Source organism: Somniosus microcephalus, chromosome 24 (assembly GCF_052327205.1).
Source record: "Somniosus microcephalus isolate GS21.2 chromosome 24, FLI_Smic_1.0, whole genome shotgun sequence".
Classification (NCBI taxonomy): Eukaryota; Metazoa; Chordata; class Chondrichthyes; order Squaliformes; family Somniosidae; genus Somniosus; species Somniosus microcephalus.
Genome location: NC_141010.1, coordinates 63,442,990 through 63,467,108, shown reverse-complemented (window position 1 = coordinate 63,467,108; position 24,119 = coordinate 63,442,990). Strand labels below are relative to the sequence as shown.

The following is a 24,119-nucleotide window of genomic DNA, read 5'->3' as shown; positions in this document are numbered from 1 at the left end:
CCGATCTTTCTCTCACTCCCTCACTCCCGATTACCGATCACCCACCCACTCCCTCCGACCCCCGATCTTTCTCTCACTCGCTCACTCCCGATTACCGAGCACCCACCCCACTCCCTCCGACCCCCGATCTTTCTCTCACTCCCTCACTCCCGATTACCGATCACCCACCCCCCTCCCTCTGACCCCCGATCTTTCTCTCACTCCCTCACTCCCGATTACCGATCACCCACCCCACTCCCTCCGACCCCCGATCTTTCTCTCACTCGCTCACTCCCGATTACCGAGCACCCACCCCACTCCCTCCGACCCCCGATCTTTCTCTCACTCGCTCACTCCCGATTACCGAGCACCCACCCCACTCCCTCTGACCCCCGATCTTTCTCTCACTCGCTCACTCCCGATTACCGATCACCCACCCCCCTCCCTCTGACCCCCGATCTTTCTCTCACTCCCTCACTCCCGATTACCGATCACCCACCCACTCCCTCTGACCCCCGATCTTTCTCTCACTCGCTCACTCCCGATTACCGATCACCCACCCCCTCCCTCTGACCCCCGATCTTTCTCTCACTCGCTCACTCCCGATTACCGATCACCCACCCACTCCCTCTGACCCCCGATCTTTCTCTCACTCGCTCACTCCCGATTACCGAGCACCCACCCCCTCCCTCTGACCCCCGATCTTTCTCTCACTCGCTCACTCCCGATTACCGATCACCCACCCCCTCCCTCTGACCCCCGATCTTTCTCTCACTCGCTCACTCCCGATTACCGAGCACCCACCCCACTCCCTCTGACCCCCGATCTTTCCAGATGGCTGGGGACCATCCCCGATGGTCCCCATCTGTGGCCTTCTGCCGCTGGCTGGCCCACCCCGCAGCCAACCATCCTACCAATCTGGTCAGCTGCTGGGCAGGAAACAGAAGAAGAACTTTATATTGAAGTCCTGATGTTAAAATCAGCCGGCCCTCCGCCTCACCGGGATTTCTGGGTTTCCTCCCTGCAACCGCATTGCCCTGCTCCCTCCCAGCCTCCCCAAAAATATCCGGGCCATTATTTCATTGAGCGAGTGGTCAAGCTTTGAAACAGTCTCCTTAGGGGGATGAGGGAGGAAGATAGGAACATAGGAAAAGAAGAGGCCATTCAGCCCCTGGGCCTGCTTCGCCATTCAATGAGATCATGGCTGATCTTACCTCAACTCTCTTTACCCGGCGTTGTTCCATATCTCTTGATTCCTTTACCTAACATGAACCTATCGATCTCAGTCTTGAAAGTTCCAATTGTCCCCCAGCATTTGGGGACGAGAGATATAAAATTCTGACAGGACTGGACAGACTAGATGCAGGAAGGATGTTCCCGATGGCTGGGGAGTCCAGAGCCAGGGGTCATAGTCTAAGGATAAGGGGTAGGACATTTAGGACTGAGATGAGGAGGAATTTCTTCACCCAGAGAGTGGTGAACCTGTGGAATTCTCTACCACAGAAGGCAATAGAGGCCAATTCATCAAATATATTCAAGAAGGAGTTGGATATATTTCTTAAGGCTAAAGGGATCAAGGGGTATGGGGAGAAAGCAGGGACATGGCACTGAACTTGGATGATCAGCCATGATCGCATTGAATGGCGGAGCAGGCTCGAGGGGCCGAATGGCCTACTCCTGCACGGTGGCATAGTGGTTAGCACTGTTGCCTCACAGCGCCAGGGACCCGGGTTCGAATCCGGCCTCGGGCGACTGTCTGTGTGGAGTTTGCACATTCTCCCCGTGTTTGCGTGGGTTTCCTCCGGGTGCTCCGGTTTCCTCCCACAGTCCAAAGATGTGCGGGTTAGGTTGATTGGCTATGATAAATTGACCCTTCGTGTTAGGGGGATTAAATACGTGGGGTTACAAGGATAGGGTGGGATATGTGTTGGTGTAGGGGTTACGGGGATCGGGTGGAATATGTGTCGGTGCAGGCTCGATGGGCCGAAATGGCCTCTATCTGCACTGTGGGGTTTCTGTGATTCTGTGATTCTGTGATCTTCTATGTTTCTATGTTTCCAGATTTCTACTACCCTTTGATTGAAGAAGTGCTTCCTGATTTCACTCCTGAACAGCATTGCTCTAATTTTAAGATTATGTCCCCTTGTTCTTGATTCCCCCACCGGAGGAAATAGTTTCTCCATATCTACCCTAGCGAATCCTTTTAAAATTTAAACACCTCGATCAGATCAGCCCCCAATCTTCTACACTTAAGGGAATTCAACGCAAGTTTATGCAACCTGCCCTCACAATTTAACCCTCTAATCCCCAGTAACATTCCGGAGAATCTGTGCTTCACCCAGATGGGGTCTGGCTAAGGCTCTAGGGGGGAAAAATTGGGCGGTACCCATTTTGGGGCGCTAACATCACTGGGGTGCTAATTTTAGTGCCCAAAAAAAGTTAGCGCCCCTCCGCCGTAAATTCAGTCGTAGTGCCCCAAGCAGGACGTGTGCGGTGACCTCCCTCCCCTGGTTAAAGGGGAGGGGCCTAGCGCTGCACACACCGGGGCCCTGCTGGACCACCGGGGAGAGGGGTGCTGGGAAAACAGCCCGGCACTCAAGAGGAGAGTCGGGCTGAGTGGTCGCGGCTGGCACCACGCATAAAAAAGGGGAAGGGGACAGGTGCTGGCAGTCGGCAAAAAAATAAAGGCCGCCCAACACCTGCACTTTAAGTAGTGCCGCCGCCGTTGCAAAAACGCCCCCTGATCCTGTCGGACATAACGTGCGGCAGTAGATCAGGGGGCGCAAGGGAAGTTTGCGGCCAGGGCGCAAACGGGTCACTGCGCACGGCGATGACCATGCAGTATAATGTGGATAAATGTGAGGTTATCCACTTTGGTGGCAAAAACAGGTAGGCAGATTATTACCTGAACGGTAATAGATTGGGAGAAGGGGAAGTGCAACGAGACCTGGGTGTCCTTGTGCACCAGTCGCTGAAGGTAAGCATGCAGGTGCAGCAGGAGGTTAAGAAGGCAAATGGTATGTTGGCCTTCGTAGCGAGAGGGTTTGAGTACAGGAACAAGGATGTCTTGCTGCAGTTGTACAGGGCCTTGGTGAGACCACACTTGAGTATTGTGCGCAGTTTTGGTCACCTTATCTGAGGAAGGATGTTTTTGCCATGGAGGGAGTGCAGTGAAGATTCACCAGACTGATACCTGGGATGGCAGGAATGACGTATGAGGAGAGATTGGGTCGATTGGGCTTATAGTCGCTGGAGTTTAGAAGAATGAGAGGGGACCTCATTGAAACTTATAAAATTCTAACAGGACTAGACAGGCTAGATGCAGGAAGGATGTTCCTGATGGCGGGGGAGTCTAGAACCAGGGGTCACAGACTAAAGATAAGGGGTAAGCCATTTAGGACAGGGATGAGGAGGAATTTCTTCACCCAGAGAGTCGTGAACCTGTGGAATTCTCTACCACAAAAGGCAGCTGAGGCCAATTCATTAAATATATTCAAGAAGGAGTTAGATATATTTCTTAAGTCTAAAGGGATCAAGGGATGTGGGGAGAAAGCAGGGACAGGGTACTGAATTTGGATGATCAGCCATGATCTCATTAAATGGCAGAGCAGGCTCGAGGGGCAGAATGGCCTATTCCTGCTTCTATGTTTCGGAGTGTACGGGGAGGAGTGTACGGGGAGGAGTGTATGGAGAGGAGTGTATGGAGAGGAGTGTACGGAGTAGAGAAAGAGTAAGGCCCATTAGGGACCAAAGTGGCAAGCTGTGTGCAGAGCCGGAAGATGTAGATGAGGTTTTAATTGAACATTTTGCATCTGTGTTCACTATGGAGAAGGACGATGTAGGCATGTAAAATCAGGCAGGGGGATTCTGATATACTTGAACAAATTAGTATCGAGAGGGAGGAGGTACTAGCGGTTTTAGCGGGCTTAAAAGTGGATAAATCCCCAGGCCCAGACGCGATGTATCCCAGGCTGCTGTGTGAGGCAAGGCAGGAGATTGCAGGGGCTCTGACACAAATTTTCAGAACCTCTCTGGCCACAGAGGAGGTGACAGAGGACTGGAGAACAGGTAACGTAGTACCAGTATTCAAGAAGGGTAGTAGGGATAAACCAGGGAATTACAGGCCAGTGAGCCTAACATCAGTGGTAGGGAAATTATTGGAAAAAATTCTGAGGGACATAATTAGTCTCCACTTAGAAAGGCAAGGATTAATCAAGGATAGTCAGCATGGCTTTGTCAGGGGGAGATCATGTCTAACCAATTTGATTGAATTTTGAGGGGGTGACCACATGTGTGAAATAGGGTAGCGCAGTTGATGTAGTCTACATGCACTTCAGTAAGGCTTTTGACAAAGTCCCACATGGGAGACTGGTCAAGAAGGTAAAAGCCCATGGGATCCAGGGCAATTTGGCACATTGGATCCAAAATTGGCTTAGTGGCAGGAGGCAGAGGGTGATGGTCGAAGGTTGTTTTTGTGACTGGAAGCCTGTGTCCAGTGGTGTACTGCAGGGATCGGTGCTGGGTCCTTTGCGGTTTGTAGTGTACATTAATGATTTAGATATGAATATAGGAGGTATGATCAGTAAGTTCACAGATGACACGAAAATTTGTGGAGTGGTAAATAGCGAGGAGGGAAGCCTCAGGCTACAGGATGATAGACGGGTTGGTTAGATGGGCAGAACAGTGGCAAATGGAATTTAACCCTGAAAAGTGTGAGGTGATGCATTTTGGGAGGACTAACAGGGCAAGGGAATACACAATAATAATGGGGGATTTCAACTTCCCCAATATTAACTGGGATAGTCAGAGTGTGAAAGGCTCAGAGGGTGTAGAATTCTTAAAGTGCATCCAGGAGAGCTTTTTGAGCCAGCATGTAGAAAGTCCTACAAGAGAGGGGGCGGTACTGGACCTAATTCTAGGGAATGTGGCCGGCCAAGTGGAAAAAGTGCTAGTAGGTGAGCACTTTGGTGACAGTGACCATAATATGGTGAGATTTAAGGTGGTCATGGAAAAGGACAGGGATGGGCCGGAAATAAAGGTTCTAAATTGGGGGAAGGCCGATTTTAATAGGATAAGGCAGGATCTGGCCAAAATGGACTGGGATCAGCTACTTGTAGGAAAATCCACATCGGAGCAATGGGAGGCTTTGAGAAGGGAGATTGAGATCATACAATGGCAACATGTTCCCGTAAAGGTCAAGGGTGGTTCCAAAAACCACAGGGAACCTTGGATGTCAGGGGATATACGAGAATGGATTAGGAAAAAAAGGAGGGCTTTTGGCAGATACAAAAGGCTAAAGACGGAGGAAGCCCTAGAGGAGTACAAAAAGTGCAGGGGGATACTTAAAAAAGAAATTAGGAGATCAAGGAGGGGCCATGAAATAACACTGGCGAGCAAAATAAAGGAAAATCCTAAGATGTTTTATAAGTATATTAAGGGTAAGAGGATAACTAGGGAAAAAATAGGGCCCATTAGGGACAAAAGTGGCAATCTGTGTGTGGAGCCGGAAGATGTAGGAGGGGTTCTAAATGAATTTTTTGCATCTGTTTTCACTATGGAGAAGGACGATGTAAACATAGAAATAGGGCGGGGGGACTGTGATATGCTCGAACATATTAACATCGAGAGGGAGGAGGTATTGGCGGTTTTAGCAGGCCTAAAAATGGATAAATCCCCAGGCCCGGACGAAATGTATCCCAGGCTGCTGTGTGAGGCAAAGGAAGAGATTGCGGGGGCTCTAACACATATATTCAGGACCTCCCTGGCCACAGGGGATGTGCCAGAGGACTGGAGAACCGCTAATGTAGTACCATTATTCAAGAAGGGAAGTAGGGAAAAACCGGGGAACTACAGGCCAGTGAGCCTAACATCAGTGGTAGGAAAATTATTGGAAAAAATTCTGAGGGACAAAATTAGTCTCCACTTGGAGAGGCAAGGATTAATCAGGGATAGTCAACATGGCTTTGTCAAGGGAAGATCATGTCTGACTAATTTGATTGAATTTTTTGAGGGGGTGACTAGGTGTGTGGATGAGGGTAACGCAGTGGATGTGGTATACATGGATTTCAGTAAGGCCTTCGATAAAGTCCCGCACAGGAGACTGGTCAAGAAGGTAAGAGCCCATGGAATCCAGGGTGCCTTGGCACATTGGATACAAAACTGGCTTAGTGGCAGAAGGCAGAGGGTGATGGTCGAAGGTTGTTTTTGTGACTGGAAGCCTGTGGCCAGTGGGGTACCACAGGGATCGGTGCTGGGTCCCTTGCTGTTTGTGGTCTACATTAATGACTTGGATATGAATGTAAAAGGTATGATCAGTAAGTTCGCGGATGATACAAAAATTGGTAGGGTGGTAAATAGCGAGGAGGGTAGCCTCAGTCTGCAGGACGATATAGATGGGTTGGTCAGATGGGCGGAACAGTGGCAAATGGAATTTAACCCGGAAAAGTGCGAGGTGATGCACTTTGGGGGGACTAACAAGGCAAGGGAATACACTATGAATGGTAAGACCCTAGGCAAGGCGGAGGGTCAGAGGGATCTGGGTGTGCAAGTACACAGATCCCTGAAGGCGGCGGAACAGGTGGATAAGGTGGTAAAAAAGGCATATGGGATACTTGCCTTCATTAGCCGAGGCATAGAATATAAGAGCAAGGAGGTTATGATGGAGCTGTATAAAACACTGGTTAGGCCACAGCTGGAATACTGTGTGCAGTTCTGGTCGCCACACTACAGGAAGGATGTGAACGCTTTGGAGAGGGTGCAGAGGAGATTCACCAGGATGTTACCAGGGCTGGAGCGCTTCAGCTATGAAGAGAGACTGGGCAGATTGGGTTTGTTTTCCTTGGAGCAGAGGAGGCTGAGGGGGGACATGGTTGAGGTGTACAAAATTATGAGGGGCATAGATAGGATGGATACTGAGGAGCTTTTTCCCTTAGTAGAAGGGTCAATAACTAGGGGGCATAGATTCAAGGTAAAGGGCGGGAGGTTTAGAGGGGATTTGAGAAAGAACTTTTTCACCCAGAGGGTGGTTGGAGTCTGGAACTCACTGCCTGAAAGGGTTGTGGAGGCAGGAACCCTCACAACATTTAAGAAGCATTTGGATGAGCACTTGAAATGCCATAGCATACAAGGCTACGGACCAAATGCTGGAATATGGGATTAGATTAGACAGGGCTTGATGGCCTCCACGGACACGATGGGCCGAAGGGCCTCTATCTGTGCTGTATAACTCTATGACTCTATGACTCTATGACAATGAATGGTAGGACCCTAGGAAGGACAGAGGATCAGTGGGACCTTGGTGTGCATGCACATAGATCCCTGAAGGCAGCAGGGCAGGTAGATAAGGTGGTTAAAAAGGCATGTGGGACACTTGCCTTCATTAGCTGAGACATAGAATATAAGAGCAGGGAGGTTATGATGGAGCTGTACAAAACGCTAGTTATGCCACAGCTGGAATACTGTGTGCAGTTCTGGTCGCCACACTATAGGAAGGATGTGATTGCATTGGAGAGGGTGCAGAGGAGATTCACCAGGATGTTGCCTGGGCTGGAGCGTTTCAGCTATGAAGAGAGATTGGACAGGCTTGGGTTGTTTTCCTTAGAGCAGAGAAGGCTGAGGGGGGACCTGATTGAGGTGTACAAAATTATGAGGGGCATAGATAGGGTAGATAGAAAGGAACCTTTTCCCTTAGTAGAGGGGTCAAAAGCCAGGGGGCATAGTTTCAAGGTAAGGGGCAGGAGGTTTAGAGGGGATTTGAGGAAAACCTTTTTCACCCAGAGGGTGGTTGGAATCTGGAACTCACTGCCTGAAAGGGAGGTAGAGGCAGGAACCCTCACAACATTCAAGAAGCATTTAGATGAGCACTTGAAACGCCATAGCATACAAGGCTACGGACCAAGTGCTGGAAAATGGGATTAGAATAGATAGAGCTTGATGGCCAGCATGGATACGATGGGCCGAAGGGCCTCTTTCTGTGCTGTATAACTCTATGACTCTATGAGTGGAATACGGAGCGATGGTTTATATCAGCTCTCTACCACACTCTTCCACAATGGAGGATTGAAATATAACAAAGATCTTTGAACATGAAGGGTTATTTTACTCTTTTGAATAAAGAAGTTACAAGGTTAAATCCGACCCAACTCCTCGCATTAGAACTTAAACCTTTTGCATTTATTTAACAAGATAGCTCCTACCTTGCAACAGGGACCACGCAATATTCTTACCGCCAAACCTTCTCAAATGGATTCCGAGTCAACGTGTGACAGATAAAGACTAAGAAACAGCCAGGAAGCCTGCTCACTCACTGGGTCCAAACCAATGGAAAACACAGCCAGTTATCTCCCCCGGCCTGCTGTACTGAGTCACATGTCCTGCTTATCACAGACCACCAGCACATCCCACCTCAGGATACGAGTGACAATGCTATCCTACAGTGTAAACTGCAAAAGGCTCAGCTCGCCTGTAGACTTTGTCAGCAGGACAAAGACTATTTCAGAGAGAATTTTTTGTGGGGACTCGCACCCTCCTCATTATGCCTGCTGCGTAGTTTGAAGGAATAGGGGAAGATTAGCAATGAGAGCTCACGGAATTGGAGGTGGCCTTTTGACTTGCGTTCATAGGATTACACAGGATTACATAGGATTAGATAGAATATACGGCACAGAAACAGGCCCTTCGGCCCAACCAGTCCGTGCCGGTGTTTATGCTCCACTCGAGTCTCCTCCCGTCTTTCCTCATCTAAATCTATCAGCATAACCCTCTATTCCGCTTTCGACATATGCTTATCTAACCGCCCCTTAAATGCATCTATACTATTCGCTTCAACCACTCCCTGTGGTAGCGAGTTCCACATTCTCACCACTCTTTGGGTAAAGAAGTTTCTTCTGAATTCCCTATTGGATTTCTTGGTGACTATCTTATATTGATGGCCTCCAGTTATGCTCTTCCCCACAAGTGGAAACATTCTCTCTGTATCCACCCTTTCAAAATTTTTCATAATTTTAAAGACCTCTATTAGGTCACCCCTCAGCCTTCTTTATTCAAGAGAAAAAAAGAGACCCAGCCTGTTCATCCTTTCCTGATATGTATACCCTCGTATTCCTGGTATCATCCTTGTAAATCTTCTCTGCACCCTCTCCAGTGCCTCTATATCCTTTTTATAATATGGCGACCAGAACTGTACGCAGTACTCCAAGTGTGGTCTAACCGAGGTTCGATACAGGTTAACAGGTTAACAGCACAACTTCCCTACTTTTCAATTCTATCCCTCTAGAAATAAACCCAAGTGCTTCGTTTGCTTTCTTTATGGCCTTGCTAACCTGCGTCACAACTTTTAGTGATTTGTGTATTTGTATTCCTTTGTTCCTCTACCCCACCTAGACTTGCACCCTCCAAGTGATAAGTGACCTCCCTCTTCTTCCCTATTCTTCCTACCAAAATGTAATACCTTGTGGCGGTTCCCCCGGGTGTCCCTTACTATGTATATATATACATAATTCCCAGAGCGGGCCTGCGTGGGAACACTGAGCATCAGCGGCAGTTTAAAACCGTTGGCAGTGAGTCAGGAGCAGCCCGACCAGAGCGGGCCTGCGTGGGAACACTGAGCATCGGCGGCAGTTTAAAACCGTTGGCAGTGAGTCAGGAGCAGCCCGACCAGAGCGGGCCTGCGTGGGAACACTGAGCATCGGCGGCAGTTTAAAACCGGCGGCAGTGAGTGAGGAGCGGCCAATTCAACAGCAGGGGAGAGAGGTAAAAAGTAATCAATGTGTGACGTCACCAGGAAGCAGGTAAGTGATTGGTTGGTGAGTATTTCTCTCTTTTTTTAAACTTTAACTCTGGTTTATAGTTTCTAAGGTCTCTCTAGTGTAGCAGGGACTGTTGGTAAACCAGTTAACTGTAGTGTAATTAGTGGGATTGATTGATTTAATTTAAATTCAATTAATTAAAGGGTAAGTCATGGCAGGACAGCCAGGCCCCGTGATCTGCTCCTCCTGCGATATGTGGGAACTCAGGGACACTTACTGTGTCCCTGACAACTACATGTGCAGGAATTGCAACCAGCTGCAGCTACTGACAGACCGCATTGCGGCGCTGGAGCTGCGATTGGATGCATGCTGGAGCGTTCGCGATGCTCAGGACATCGTGAATTGCACATTTACAGAGTTGGACACACCGCAGGAGAGGTTGGACAGGAAGAAAGGGAACAGGTGACCAACAGGCAGAGTACTAGGCGCAGGCAGGTAGTGCAGGGGTCCCCTGTGGCCATCCCCCTCTCCAACAGATACACCACTTTGAGTACTGTTGGGGGGGATGGCTTATCAGAGGAAGGCAGCAGCAGCCAACTTCCTGGCACCAGGGGTGGCTCTGCTGCACAGAATGGGAGGAAAAAGAGGGGTAGAGCTATAGTAATAGGGGATTCAATTGTAAGGGGAATAGATAGGCATTTCTGCGGCCGCAAACGAGACTCCAGGATGGTGTGTTGCCTCCCTGGTGCAAGGGTCAAGGATGTCTCAGAGCGGCTGCAGAACATCTTGGAAGGGAAGGGTGAACAGCCAGTTGTCGTGGTGCATATAGGCACCAACGGTATAGGTAAAAAGCGGGATGAGGCCCTAAAAGTGGAATATAGGGAGTTAGGAGGTAAATTAAAAAACAGGACCTCAAAGGTAGTAATCTCAGGATTGCTACCAGTGCCACGTGCTAGTCACAGTAGAAATAGAAGGATACTTCAGATGAATACGTGGCTAGAGGAATGGTGCCAGGGGGAGGGATTCAAGTTCCTGGGACATTGGAACCGGTTCTGGGGGAGGTGGGACCAGTTCAAACCGGACGGTTTGCACCTGGGCAGGGCTGGAATCAATGTCCTCGGGGGAGTGTTTGCTAGTGCTGTGGGGGAGGGTTTAAACTAAAATGGCAGGGGGTTGGGAACCTGAGCAGGGAGACAGAGGAAAGGGAAACAAGAATAAAAGCAAAAGATAGGAAGGAGAAAAACAAAAGTGGCAGTCAGAGAAATCAACGGTTTAAATCAAACATGGCCACAGTAAATAATAATTCTAATAGGTCTAAGAGCGTTAAAAAAACAAGCCTGAAGGCTTTGTGTCTTAATGCGAGGAGCATTTGTAATAAGGTGGATGAATTGGCTGCGCAAATAGAAGTAAACAAATACGATTTGGTTGGGATTATGGAAACGTGGCTCAAGGAAGGCCAGGACTGGGAACTCAACATCCAGGGGTATTCGATATTCAGGAAAGATAGGCAAAAAGGAAAGGGAGTTGGGGTAGCATTACTGGTTAAAGAAGGGATTAACACAATTGTAATGAAGGATATTAGCTCTGATGAGGTGGAATCTGTATGGGTAGAATTGAGAAATACTAAGGGGAAAAAAACGTTAGTGGGAGTGGTTTGTAGACCTCCAAACAGTAAGGCGGAGGTTGGGGATGGCATTAAAAGAGAAATTAAAGAAGCGTGCAATAAGGGCACGGCAGTCATCATGGGTGACTTTAATCTACATATAGATTGGGCCAACCAAATGAGTAACAATACTGTGGAGGAGGAATTCCTGGAGTGTTTACGGGATGGTTTCCTGGACCAATATGTCGAGGAACCAACCAGAGATCAGGCCATCTTAGACTGGGTATTATGTAACGAGAAAGGATTAATTAGCAAACTTGTTGTACGAGGCCCCTTGGGTCGGAGCGATCATAATATGATCGAATTCTTCATTAAGATGGAGAATGAAGTAGTTGACTCGGAGACTAGGGTCCTCAATTTAAATAAAGGAAACTACGATGGTCTGAGGAGCGAGTTGGGTAGGATTGATTGGGGAATGGCACTCAAAGGGTTGACGGTGGATAGGCAATGGCAAACATTCAAAGACCGAATGGATGAACTACAGAATTTGTTCATCCCAGTTTGGCATAAAAATAAAACAAAAAAGGTGACCCAACCGTGGCTAACAAGGGAAATTAGGGATAGCATAAGGTCCAAGGAGAGGGCATATAAATTGGCCAGAAAAAGCAATAATCCTGAGGATTGGGAGCAGTTTAGGATTCAACAAAGGAGGACAAAGGGATTAATTAAGAAAGGGAAAATAGAATATGAGAGTAAGCTTGCAGGGAACATAAAAACTGACTGTAAAAGCTTTTATAGATATGTGAAGAGAAAAAGATTGGTGAAGTCAAGCGTAGGTCCCTTGCAGTCAGAATCGGGGGAATTTATAATGGGGAACAAAGAAATGGCTGACCAACTAAATACATATTTTGGTTCTGTCTTCACAAAGGAGGACACAAACAACCTCCCAGAGATGCCGGGGAACATAGGGTCTGATGAAAGGGTGGAACTGAAAGAAATCAGTATTTGTAGGGAAATGGTGTTAGGAAAATTGATGGGACTGAAGGCCAATAAATCCCCAGGGCCTAATAATCTACATCCCAGGGTACTTAAGGAAGTGGCCCTAGAAATAGTAGATGCATTGCTGGTCATCTTCCAGAACTCGATAGACTCTGGAACGGTACCCATGGATTGGCGGGTAGCTAATGTTACCCCACTATTCAAAAAAGGTGGTAGAGAAAAGGCGGGGAATTATAGACCGGTAAGCTTGACATCGGTAGTGGGGAAAATGCTAGAGTCCATCATAAAAGATGTAATAGCAGAGCACTTGGAAAGCAGTGACTGGATCGGACAAAGTCAACATGGATTTACGAAAGGTAAATCATGCTTGACTAATCTACTGGAATTTTTTGAGGATGTAACTGGTAAAATAGATAAGGGAGAACCAGTGGATGTGGTGTATTTGGACTTTCAGAAGGCTTTCGATAAGGTCCCGCATAAGAGATTAGCGTGCAAAATTAAGGCACATGGGATTGAGGGCAAGGCATTGACTTGGATAGAGAACTGGTTGGCGGACAGAAAGCAAAGAGTTGGAATAAATGGGTCGTTTTCCGAGTGGCAGGCAGTGACTAGTGGGGTACCGCAAGGATCGGTCCTAGGACCCCAGCTGTTCACAATATATATTAATGATCTGGACGAGGGAATTGGATGTAATATCTCCAAATTTGCAGATGACACAAAGCTGGGTGGGAGGGTATGCTGTGAGGAGGATGTCGTGAAACTCCAGCAGGATTTGGACAGGTTGGGTGATTGGGCAGAAACATGGCAAATGCACTATAATGTGGATAAATGTGAGGTTATCCACTTTGGTGGCAAAAGCAGGAAGGCAGATTATTATTTGAATGGCAATAGATTGGGAGAAGGGGAAGTGCAAAGAGACCTGGGTGTTCTTGTGCACCAGTCGCTGAAGGTAAGCATGCAGGTGCAGCAGGCGGTTAAGAAGGAAAATGGTATGTTGGCCTTCGTAGCAAGAGGGTTCGAGTACAAGAACAAGGATGTCTTGCTGCAGTTGTACAGGGCCTTGGTGAGACCACACCTTGAGTATTGTGCACAGTTTTGGTCGCCTTACCTGAGGAAGGACGTTCTTGCCATGGAAGGAGTGCAGCGAAGATTCACCAGGCTGATACCTGGGATGGCAGGAATGACGTATGAGGAGAGATTGTGTCGCTTGGGCTTATACTCACAGAAGTTTAGAAGATTGAGAGGGGATCTCATCGAAACCTATAAAATTCTGTCAGGCCTGGACAGACTAGATGCAGGAAGGATGTTTCTGATGGCCGGGGAGTCCAGAACCAGGGGTCATAGTCTAAGGATAAGGGGTAAGCCATTTAGGACTGAAATGAGGAGGAATTTCTTCACCTAGAGAGTGGTGAACCTGTGGAATTCTCTGCCACAGAGGGCGGTGGAGGCCAGTTCATTAAGTATATTCAAGAAAGAGTTGGATATATTTCTTAAGGCTAAAGGGATCAAGGGATATGGGGAGAAGGCAGGGACAGGGTACTGAATTTGGATGATCAGCCATGATCTCATTGAATGGCGGAGCAGGCTCGAAGGGCCGAATGGCCTACTCCTGCTCCTATCTTCTATGTTTCTATGTTTCTAGGATCAGCCATGAACATATTGAATGGTAGAACAGGCTTGAAGGGCCAAATGGTCTACTCCTGCTCCTATTTTGTACATTTTTTTGTATGTATACCCAACAACCCTCACTTTAACACTCCGATACACCCCACACTAATACTCCGATTTACCCCACACCCTCACTATAACACTCTGATACAACCCACAGCCCCTCCCTGTAAAACTCTGATAAACCCCACACCCCTCACTAACACTCCCTGGTATATCCTAAAACCCTCACTGTAACACTGATATACCCCACTCCCTTCTCTGTAACACTCTCTAATATACCCCACGCCCTTCAATGTAAAGACACTGATATACCTTACACCGCTCACTGTAACACATTGATATACCCCACTACCTTCACTGTAACGCCCTGATATTTCCCATTCCTTTCTCTGCAACACTCTGATATACCCCACACACTTCAATGTTAAGACAGTTATATACGCCACACCCCTCACTATAACAATCCCTCATATCCCACACCCCTCAAAGTAAAACTCATATACCCCACAATTCTCACCGTAACACTCTCGAATATATCCCACACCCCTCGCGGCAACACTGATACAACCCACACCCCTCACTGCAACACTGACATACCCCACACCCCTCACCTGTAACACTGATATACCCCACACCCCTCACCTGTAACACGGATATACCCCACACCCCTCACCTGTAACACTGATATACCCCACACCCCTCACCTGTAACACTCTGATATAACACACACTTCTCACTGTGACACTGATATATCCCACACCCATCACTAACACTCTAATACAACACACACTGTAGGATTCACAAAATTCCCACATTTCCCAAGTTATTAATTAAGGGACCCTGAAGGACAGGCTTTTGGACTTTATGGCAAAGACTACAAGGTTAAAGCAGGACCCTGCAAACAGCATGTCAAGTTCAAAACTCAAAACATGACATGCCCGGGCCTGTGGAAGACAACTTTGGGTTTGTGATTTCAAACCAGACAGCTAAAGGAGACAGAACACGCATTCTTCCCTTTAAAACAAATCAACTCAGGAAGAGGCTTAATCTTGCACAAACTTAAAGCCATCAAGACTATGCATATATAATCGCTTACAGTTCAAACTAGCTACCAAGCCAGGAAGACACCGATTTACTTTATGCATAAACAAAACACCAAGACATTAAAAACCATTTAGCAATGAGACAACCGCCCAAAAGCCAGTTAAGGTGAATGACTATAATCACCTTAATGAGCCCGCCAAAAATCAGACGAAGAACTAGCTCTGATTTGGCGTGCAAGCAGGCAGGCAGAAAGAAAGCAGACTCGCAAGCAGGCACACGCTCAGGTGCAGGGTTACTCGAAACCCAAAGAAGCAGATGGAACATCACGGCGAGGAGGCACGGTGGGGCAGGCTCGACCAAAGACGACTAGGCTGCAACTGCAGCCTTACACGAAGACCAACCACGAGCACCGCGGTAACAAAGGGCCGGGTAAACCATTCCTTCAGATCATTACCACTGCACAGGTAATGATCTAGGCCACCGCGACTGAGCCGACACCAAAGACCGCCAGCCGAACCTCAACTGCAACAAAAAAACTCGACGACCAGACCACACCAGAAGAACAAAACCTGAAGTTTTCCACTCTACAAGATAAAGTACCCAACAGAAACTTTACTTCCTATCTCTAACGGAGAAAAGAAGGTACTCACCCAGACAAATCCACAACCGCGCCCTTACCGCATCTGCAGACTCCACCCAACTGAAGAATCTTCGCAGATTCTAAGACTGGGACCACGTGGCGACGGCAGGCCCCAAAGGACACAAAGAGCGAAACCCAAAAACGCAACCGGCTTAATTGACAGGATTTGAACTGTCAAGAAACCCCTATTGGTGAGCATAATCCCTGGCTCTTGTAGTGCAATTTAGTTAGGTATTGGGGGTGGGACAAGGGTAGGGGGATTATTAATGTGATTTTCCCTCATTGTGCCGTGTGTTCCCCATTCTTAATTAAGTGTACTTTTGTATGCCTGTAATCACTCCAGTAATTTAAGTGTGTAAATTTTAAGTGTGACTCTAAATAAAATACAGTTTTCTTGCACCAAACCAGTTGTCTACTCCAATCCTGTATCACCGCCTGTACCCAAGTCCGGTGTCTAGAACCCAGGGGTGTGGGATCGATTTGAACCGCTCAAAACCAGTCAGGGGCAAAGCTGACTGCACACACCACCCCCTACAACACCCCTCACTGTAACACTCTGATTTACCCCACCTCTCACTGTAACTCGCTCTGATTTACCCCACCCCCCTCAATGTAACACTCTCTGAAATACCCCACACTCCTCAATGTAACATGCTGATATACCCCACACCCCTCACGGTAACACTGATATACACACAGAATCACACAGAATCCCCACAGTGCAGATAGAGGCCATTTCGGCCCATCGAGCCTGCACCGACACATATCCCACCCAATCCCCGTAACCCTACGTATTTAATCCCCTAACACTAAGGGTCAATTTATCATAGCCAAATCAACCTAACCCGCACATCTGTGGCTATTATAACCCACACCTGTTACTGTAACACTCTGATATAACACACATTCCTCAATGTAACACTGATAAACCCCACACCCCTCACTAACACTCTGATATACCCCACAACCCTTCCTGTACACTGATATACACCACACCCCTCACTGTAACAGTGTGATATACCCCACATCCCTCACTGTTACACTCCCTGATATACCCAACACCCCACACTATAACAATCTATGATATACCCCACAACCCTCACTATAACACTCTCTGATGTAACCACTTCGCACACAGTAACACGCTGATATACACCACACTCCTCACTAACATTTTCTGATATACCCCACACCTCTCACTGTAAAAATCTGATTTACCCCAGACCCCTCACTGTAACACTGATTTACCCCACCCCTCACTATAACACACTCTGATTTACCCCACCTCTAACTCGCTCTGATTTACCTCACCCCCCTCGATGTAACACTCTCTGAAATACCCCACACCCCTCACTGTAACTCGATGATATACCCTATTCCTTACTCTAACACTCTGATGTACCCCATACACTTCAATGTTAAGATGGTGATATACACCACACCCCTCACTATAACAATCTCTCATATATCCCACACCCCTCACTGTAAAGCTTTCATAAACCCCTCAATTCCCACTGTAAAACTCTGAAATACCCCACACCCCTCACTGTAACACTGATATAACCCACATTCCTCAATGTAACACACTGATATACCCCACACCCTTCACTGTAACAGTGTGATATACCCCACAACCCTTCCTGTACACTCCCTGATATACCCAACACTATAACAATCTTTGATATACCCCACAACCCTCACTATAACACTCTGATGTAACCACTTCCCTCACAGTAACACGCTGATATACCTCACACCTCTCACTGTAACACTCGCTGATGTACCACACACCCGTCGATGTAACACTGATATACCCCACACCCCTCACTGTAACACTCTGATATACCCTATTCCTTTCTCTGTAACACTCCCTGATGTACCCCACACACTTCAATGTTAAGACGGTTATATACCCCACACCCCTAACTGTAACACTGATATACCACAAACCCCTTACTGTAACACTGATATACCCCACATGCTACAATGTAAAGATGCTGATATACCGCACACCCCTCACTATTACACTCTGATATAACACACACTTCTCACTGTAACACTCTTTAATATGCCCCAAATCCCTGACTGTAACACTGATATACCCCACATCCCTCACTAACACTGATAAACCTCACACACACTCTCACTAACACTGATATACCCCACACCCTCACTGTAACATTCTCATATACCCCACACCCAAACTTGTAATACTCGCATATACCCCACACCCCTCACTGTAACTGATATTCCCCCACCCTTACTGTAACACTGATATACCGCACCCCCTCACTGTAACACTGATATACCCCACACTCCTCACTGTAACATTGATATACTGCACACCCCTCACTGTAAGACTCTGATATACCCCCACCCTCACTAATACTCTGAAATACCCCACACCCTCACTAACAGTCTGATATACCCCAAACCCCTGACAGTAACACTCTGATATACCCCACACTCCTCACTAACACTGATATACACCACACCCCTCACTGTAACACTGATATACCCCACACTCCTCACTGTAGCACTCTGATATACCCCACACCCTCATTGTAACACTCCGATATACCCCACACCCTCTCTGTAACACTGATATACCCCACACCCTCATTGTAACACTCCGATATACCCCACACCCTCTCTGTAACACTGATATACCCCACACCCTCTCTGTAACACTGATATACCCCACACCCTCTCTGTAACACTGATATACCCCACACCCTCTCTGTAACACTGATATACCCCACACCCTCTCTGTAACACTGATATACCCCACACCCTCTCTGTAACACTGATATACCCCACACCCTCTCTGTAACACTGATATACCCCACACCCCTCGCTGTAACACTGATATACCCCACACCCTCTCTGTAACACTGATATACCCCACACCCTCTCTGTAACACTGATATACCCCACACCCTCTCTGTAACACTGATATACCCCACACCCTCTCTGTAACACTGATATACCCCACACCCTCTCTGTAACACTGATATACCCCACACCCCTCGCTGTAACACTCTGGTACACGCTACAACCTCACTTTATGAAGCTACTGGTCTTTCTGCTTTTTTAATGCCTACTCACTGTTGATTAAAAATATGCATTTGGCTAAATAAATTATTTACCGTACAAAACAGGAGTAAAATCCAACAATCGGGTTGACATTCTGACCCGATTAGTTAACACAGCACACTCAGGAAGGTTTGCTCTGGTCTATTTAAGGTCACTAGTCACATGTTTATTATAGACCTTCGGACAGAGTTACAGCTATTTCCAGCACCTTGGAGAAATAATCAGAGCTGTAAGCACTGCAGTCCCAGCCTACAGGCACAGTCCCGGCCTATAGGCACAGCCCCGGCCTACAGGCACAGCCCCGGCCTGCAGGCACAGCCCCGGCCTGCAGGCACAGCCGGAGCTGAGTGGCGGACCTGTGAGAGGCACAGAGTCGGCGAGAGGAACTCAACACAGGAGTGACGTCAGAATTCAGAAATGACGTTGGCATAAGGGAGCTGATTGGTGAGTAGCTGGTGGGTATTTTCAGTTAAGCTTTTTGTTAAGTTTTAAGTGTGTTTCACTAAGTAGTTCATAGCCTACTAATGGAGGGCTGATTGGTGAGTAGCTGGTGAGTGTTTTGTTAAATTTTTAAGTTTATTTCTGTCAAGGTAGTTCATAGTATATTAGATAGAGGCATGGCAGGGCAGCTCAGTCCCGTGGAATGCACATCCTGTGCCATGTGGGAAGTCCTGGATGCTTCTCGTGGCCTGAACGACCACATGTGCGGGAAGTGTTGCCAGCTACAGCAGCTCGAGCACCGGGTTTTGGAGCTTGAGCGGCGGCTGCAGTCACTGCAGTGCATCCGCGAGGCTGAGAGCTACATGGATAGCACGTTTCAGGAAGTGGTCACCCCGCAGCTTAAGAGTGTGGAGGCAGAGAGGGAATGGGTGACTGCCAGACAGAAGAGGAGGACCAGGCAGGTAGTGCGAGAGTCCCCCGAGAGCATCTCGCTCGCTAATCAGTATTCAGTTCTGGATACTGGTGAGGGCGATGGTCCCTCTGGGGAGTGCAGTCACAGCCAAGTCCATGGCACCATGGGTGGCTCAGCTGCAAAGGTGGGGAGGAAGAAGAGTGGAAGAGCGATAGTGGAAGGAGATTCGAATGTTAGGGGAATAGACAGGCGTTTCTGCAGCCGCAAACGTGACTCCAGGATGGTATGTTGCCTTCCTGGTTCCAGGATCAAGGATGTCACTGAACAGCTGGTTCCAGGGTCAAGGATGTCACTGAACAGCTGGTTCCAGGGTCAAGGATGTCACCGAACATTCTGAGGGGGAAGGTGAACAGCCAGAGGTTGTGGTCCACATCGGTACCAATGACATAGGTAGAAAGAGGGAGGAGGTCCTGCAGGCAGATTTCAGGGAGCTAGGAAAGAGATTAAAAAGCAGGACCTCAAAGGTAGTAATCTCCAGATTACTCCCAGTGCCACGTGCTAGTGATTACAGAAATAGGAGGATAGAGCAGATGAATGCATGGCTGGAGATGGTGCAGGAGAGAGGGCTTTAGATTCCTGAGGCATTGGGACCATTTCTGGGGGAGGTGGGACCTGTACAAGCCCTCAACAGGACCGGAACCAATATCCTCGTGGCGGGGTTTGCTATTGCTGTTGGGGAGGGTTTAAATTAGCTTGTCAGAGGGATGGGAACCTGAGAGTGGATTCAGAAGGGAGAGAAGCAAAGCTGGAAATGGAAGGCAGAAAATTAGAAGAGAGTTTGGAAGGCAGAGGAAACAAAGGCTAGAAAATAGACAACAAGGGAGTTTGGCAGTGCTTAATGGTATATACTTCAACGCAAGGAGTCTGGGGAATAAAGCAGATGAGCTGAGGGCACAGATAGACACGTGAGAGTATGACATTATAGCTATTACTGAGACATGGCTGAAAGAAGGGCAGGAATGGCAGCTCAACATTCCTAGTTGCAGGGTTTTCAGACGAGATAGAGAAGGGGATAAAAAGGAGGGGGGTCAAAATACTGATTAAAGAAACAATTACAGCTGTGAGGAGGGAGGGAGGATATCTTAGAAGGATCATCAAATGAGGCCATATGGGTTGAACTGAAAAACAAAAAAGGGGCGATCACACTGCTGGGAGTGGACTATAGACCTCCGAACAGTCAGTGGGAGATAGAAGAGCAAATATGGAGGCAAATTTCTGAGACGTGCAAAAACTTCCCTAATATTAACTGGGATAAAATTAGTGTGAAGGGTATAGAGGGAGCAGAATTCTTAAAAGGCATTCAGGAGAACTTTTTTAGCCAGTATGTAGCAAGCCCAACAAGAGAGGGGGCGGTTCTGGACCTAGTTTTAGGGAATGAAGCTGGGCAGGTGGAAAGGGTATCAGTGGGAGAGCATATTGGTGGTAGTGATCATAATTCAGTTAAATTTGGGGTAGTTATGGAAAAGGACAAGGATAGACCAGGAATAAAACTTCTCAATTGGGGAAAAGCTAATTTTACTAAGCTGCGACGTGATTTAGCCAAAGTGGACTGGAGACAGAAACTTGAAGGTAAATCAGTGTCAGAGCAGTGGGAGGCATTCAAGGAGGAGATAGTGAGAGTTCAGAGCAAGTATGTTCCCTTAAAGAAAAAGGGTGGGACTAACAAATCTAGAGCTCCCTGTCAAGAGGCATACAGGGTAGGATAAAGAAAAAAAGGAAAGCTTGTGACAGATACCGAGGACTCAATACTGCAGAAAGCCAAGAGGAGTATAGAAAGTGCAGGGGTGAAATTAAAAAGGAAATTAGGAAAGCAAAGAGAGGGCATGAAAAAATATTGGCAAGTAAAATCAAGGAAAACCCAAAGGTGTTTTATAAATACATTAAGAGCAAGAGGATAGCTAAAGAAAGAGTAAGGCCTATTAGGGACCATAAAGGTAACCTGTGTGTGGAAGCGGAAGACATGGGTATGGTTCTTAATGAATACTTTGCATCTGTTTTCACAAAAGAGAGGGACGATGCAGACATTGCAATCAGGGAGGAGGAGTGTGAAATATTAGCTGAAATAAACATAGTGAAAGAGGAAGTATTAAGGGGTTTAACATCTTTGAAAGTGGATAAATCCCCAAGCCCGGATGAAATGTATCCCAGGCTGTTGGGAGAAGTAAGAGAAGAAATAGCAGAGGCTCTGACCATCATTTTCCAATCCTCTCTGGCTACAGGGGTGGTGCCAGAGGACTGGAGGACTGCTAACGTGGTACCGTTGTTTAAAAAGGGAGAAAGGGATAGACCGAGTAATTACAGGCCAGTCAGCCTAACCTCGGTGGTGGGAAAATTATTGGAAAAAATTCTGAGGGGCAGGATAAATCTTCATTTAAAAAGATATGGATTAATCAGGGACAGTCAGCATGGATTTGTTAAGGAAAGGTCGTGTCTGACTAACTTGATTGCATTTTTTGAGGAGGTAACAAGGAGGGTCGATGAGGGTAGTGCGATTGATGTAGTCTATATGGATTTTAGCAAGGCTTTTGATGAGGTCCCACATGGCAGACTAGTCATGAAAGTAAAAGCCCATGGGATCCAGGGCAAAGTGGCAAGTTGGATCCAAAATTGGCTCAGAGGCAGGAAACAAAAGATAATGGTTGAAGGGTGTTTTTGTGACTGGAAGGCGGTTTCCAGTGGGGTTCCACAGGGCTCAGTACTGGGCCCTTTGCTTTTTGTGGTATATATCAATGATTTGGTCTTGAATGTAGGAAGTATGATTAAGAAGTTTGCAGATGATACAAAAATTGGCCGTGTGGTTTGTAATGTATATACCTTTAAGGGGGGAACTATCTTTTACAGCTCATGTATACTGCAGTACCGGCAGTGACCACACCTGTATATAGCACTGAGTAGTAATCTGTACAGATCAGTTCCAGTGTGAGCCACGTTGAGTAAACACCTGTTGTACCGTTCTCCTGCAGTCTATGTCTTATTATACACAGACACAACATTGGCAACAAGGCAAGTTCGAACCTACCTGCAACTCTGCATCACCTCCCGGGGATTCGTTCCTGGAGATCAGTGGATTGGAGGTCAAGGCCAGAGACTAGGGCGTCGACCACGGGCAACCGCCCAGTCATCCAGCAGAGACTCAAGAATTGCGGGGGAGGCTGTCGAGAGCCAGGCTTGGCTTTCCAGTCGAGGTGGTCCAGCAAAATGGGCTGGCAACAGGTAGTGCGCAGACTCTTCCCGGACAGCGGCGGGCTAGAGCCATACCGAGCGGCACAGCAAAGGGCCGAGCAGCGTCGACGGGGGAGAGAGAGAGAGGGCAGAGCACACAGGGCACAGCCGGTGTTCAGGGGCTGAGCAGTGTCGAAGAGAGGGAGAGAGAGACGCGCAGAAACCCGCGAGGCGCCGCCATTGCCACGAGGACCGCCGAGAGCGGCGTTGGCAGCAGCGCAGGAGAAGTGCGCAAAACCTACAGGGCGCCGCCATTGCCACGAGAACCGCCGGGAGCAGCGTTGGCAGCAGCGGGGGAGGAAGGAAAGCGCGGGAGGCGCCATTTTAAGCCATTGGGAGACGCCATTTTAAACCACAACCAAAATGCCAAAGAGTGGCAGTATCACCGCATTTGACAATGAAGTCGAAGATTGGACTACATATGTCGAACGAATAGAGGTATACTGCAAGGCAAATGAGGTGTCAGAGGATAAGAAAGCGTCGGTATTGTTAAATTTAATGGGTGCAAAGATGTATGGTTTATTACGAAATCTAGTAACCCCAACGAAGCCAATGGAAAAGAGTATTGAAGACATAGTAACGATACTACAGAAACATTTAAACCCCACACTGCTGCTGATAGCAGAAAGATTCAAGTTTCACAAACGGAACCAGCATAAGAATGAAAGCAATGCTGATTATTTAACAGAACTGCGCAAACTATCGAAACACTGCCAGTTTGGAGCGGGACTGGCAGACACCTTAAAGGACAAGTTTGTGTGTGGGCTTCAAAGTGAAGGAACCCAGAAACGGCTTTTATCTGAAAAGGACCTTACGCTGGAAAAGGCTTTCAGCATTGCGGTATCATATGAAGCAGCAGCATAGGGCGCTGCAGAGATACAACAGAGACCGCAAGAATATGGCACAAACGAAATGTCATATGGAACAGAGAAGTGCTATCGCTGCGGCAGAACAGCACACGACCAGAATGATTGCTGGTTCAAAGACAAAGTGTGCAGACAGTGTGGAAAAGTAGGACACATAGCATGAGTCTGCAGGTCGGGAAAGAAAACCAGCAATAAGAAACCGACCAAAGGAAAGTACAAGAAGGTACATAAGATGACGGAGAATAGATCAGACGAACAAAAGAGTGATAACGACTCTGAAAGCAGGGAACTGAGTTGTCTGAAACTATATAATGTGATCACAACGGAGGATCACCGAACC

General features: G+C 47.6%; 1 protein-coding gene across 6 annotated transcripts in view; it reads right to left on the bottom strand.

The window, feature by feature from the left end:
* Nucleotides 1-19,192, bottom strand: part of maptb (microtubule-associated protein tau b) — a 709,263-nt gene extending 690,071 nt beyond the window's left edge. For 2 of the 6 annotated variants that reach the window (XM_085966675.1, XM_085966677.1), the window contains exon 1: nt 18,832-19,192. The gene's annotated coding sequence lies outside the window, so the exon portion shown is untranslated. The remainder of the gene's footprint in view (nt 1-18,831) is intronic. The other 4 variants (XM_085966672.1, XM_085966676.1, XM_085966678.1 and 1 more) reach the window with 3 other exon arrangements.
* Between the last annotated feature and the right edge of the window lie 4,927 nt (nt 19,193-24,119).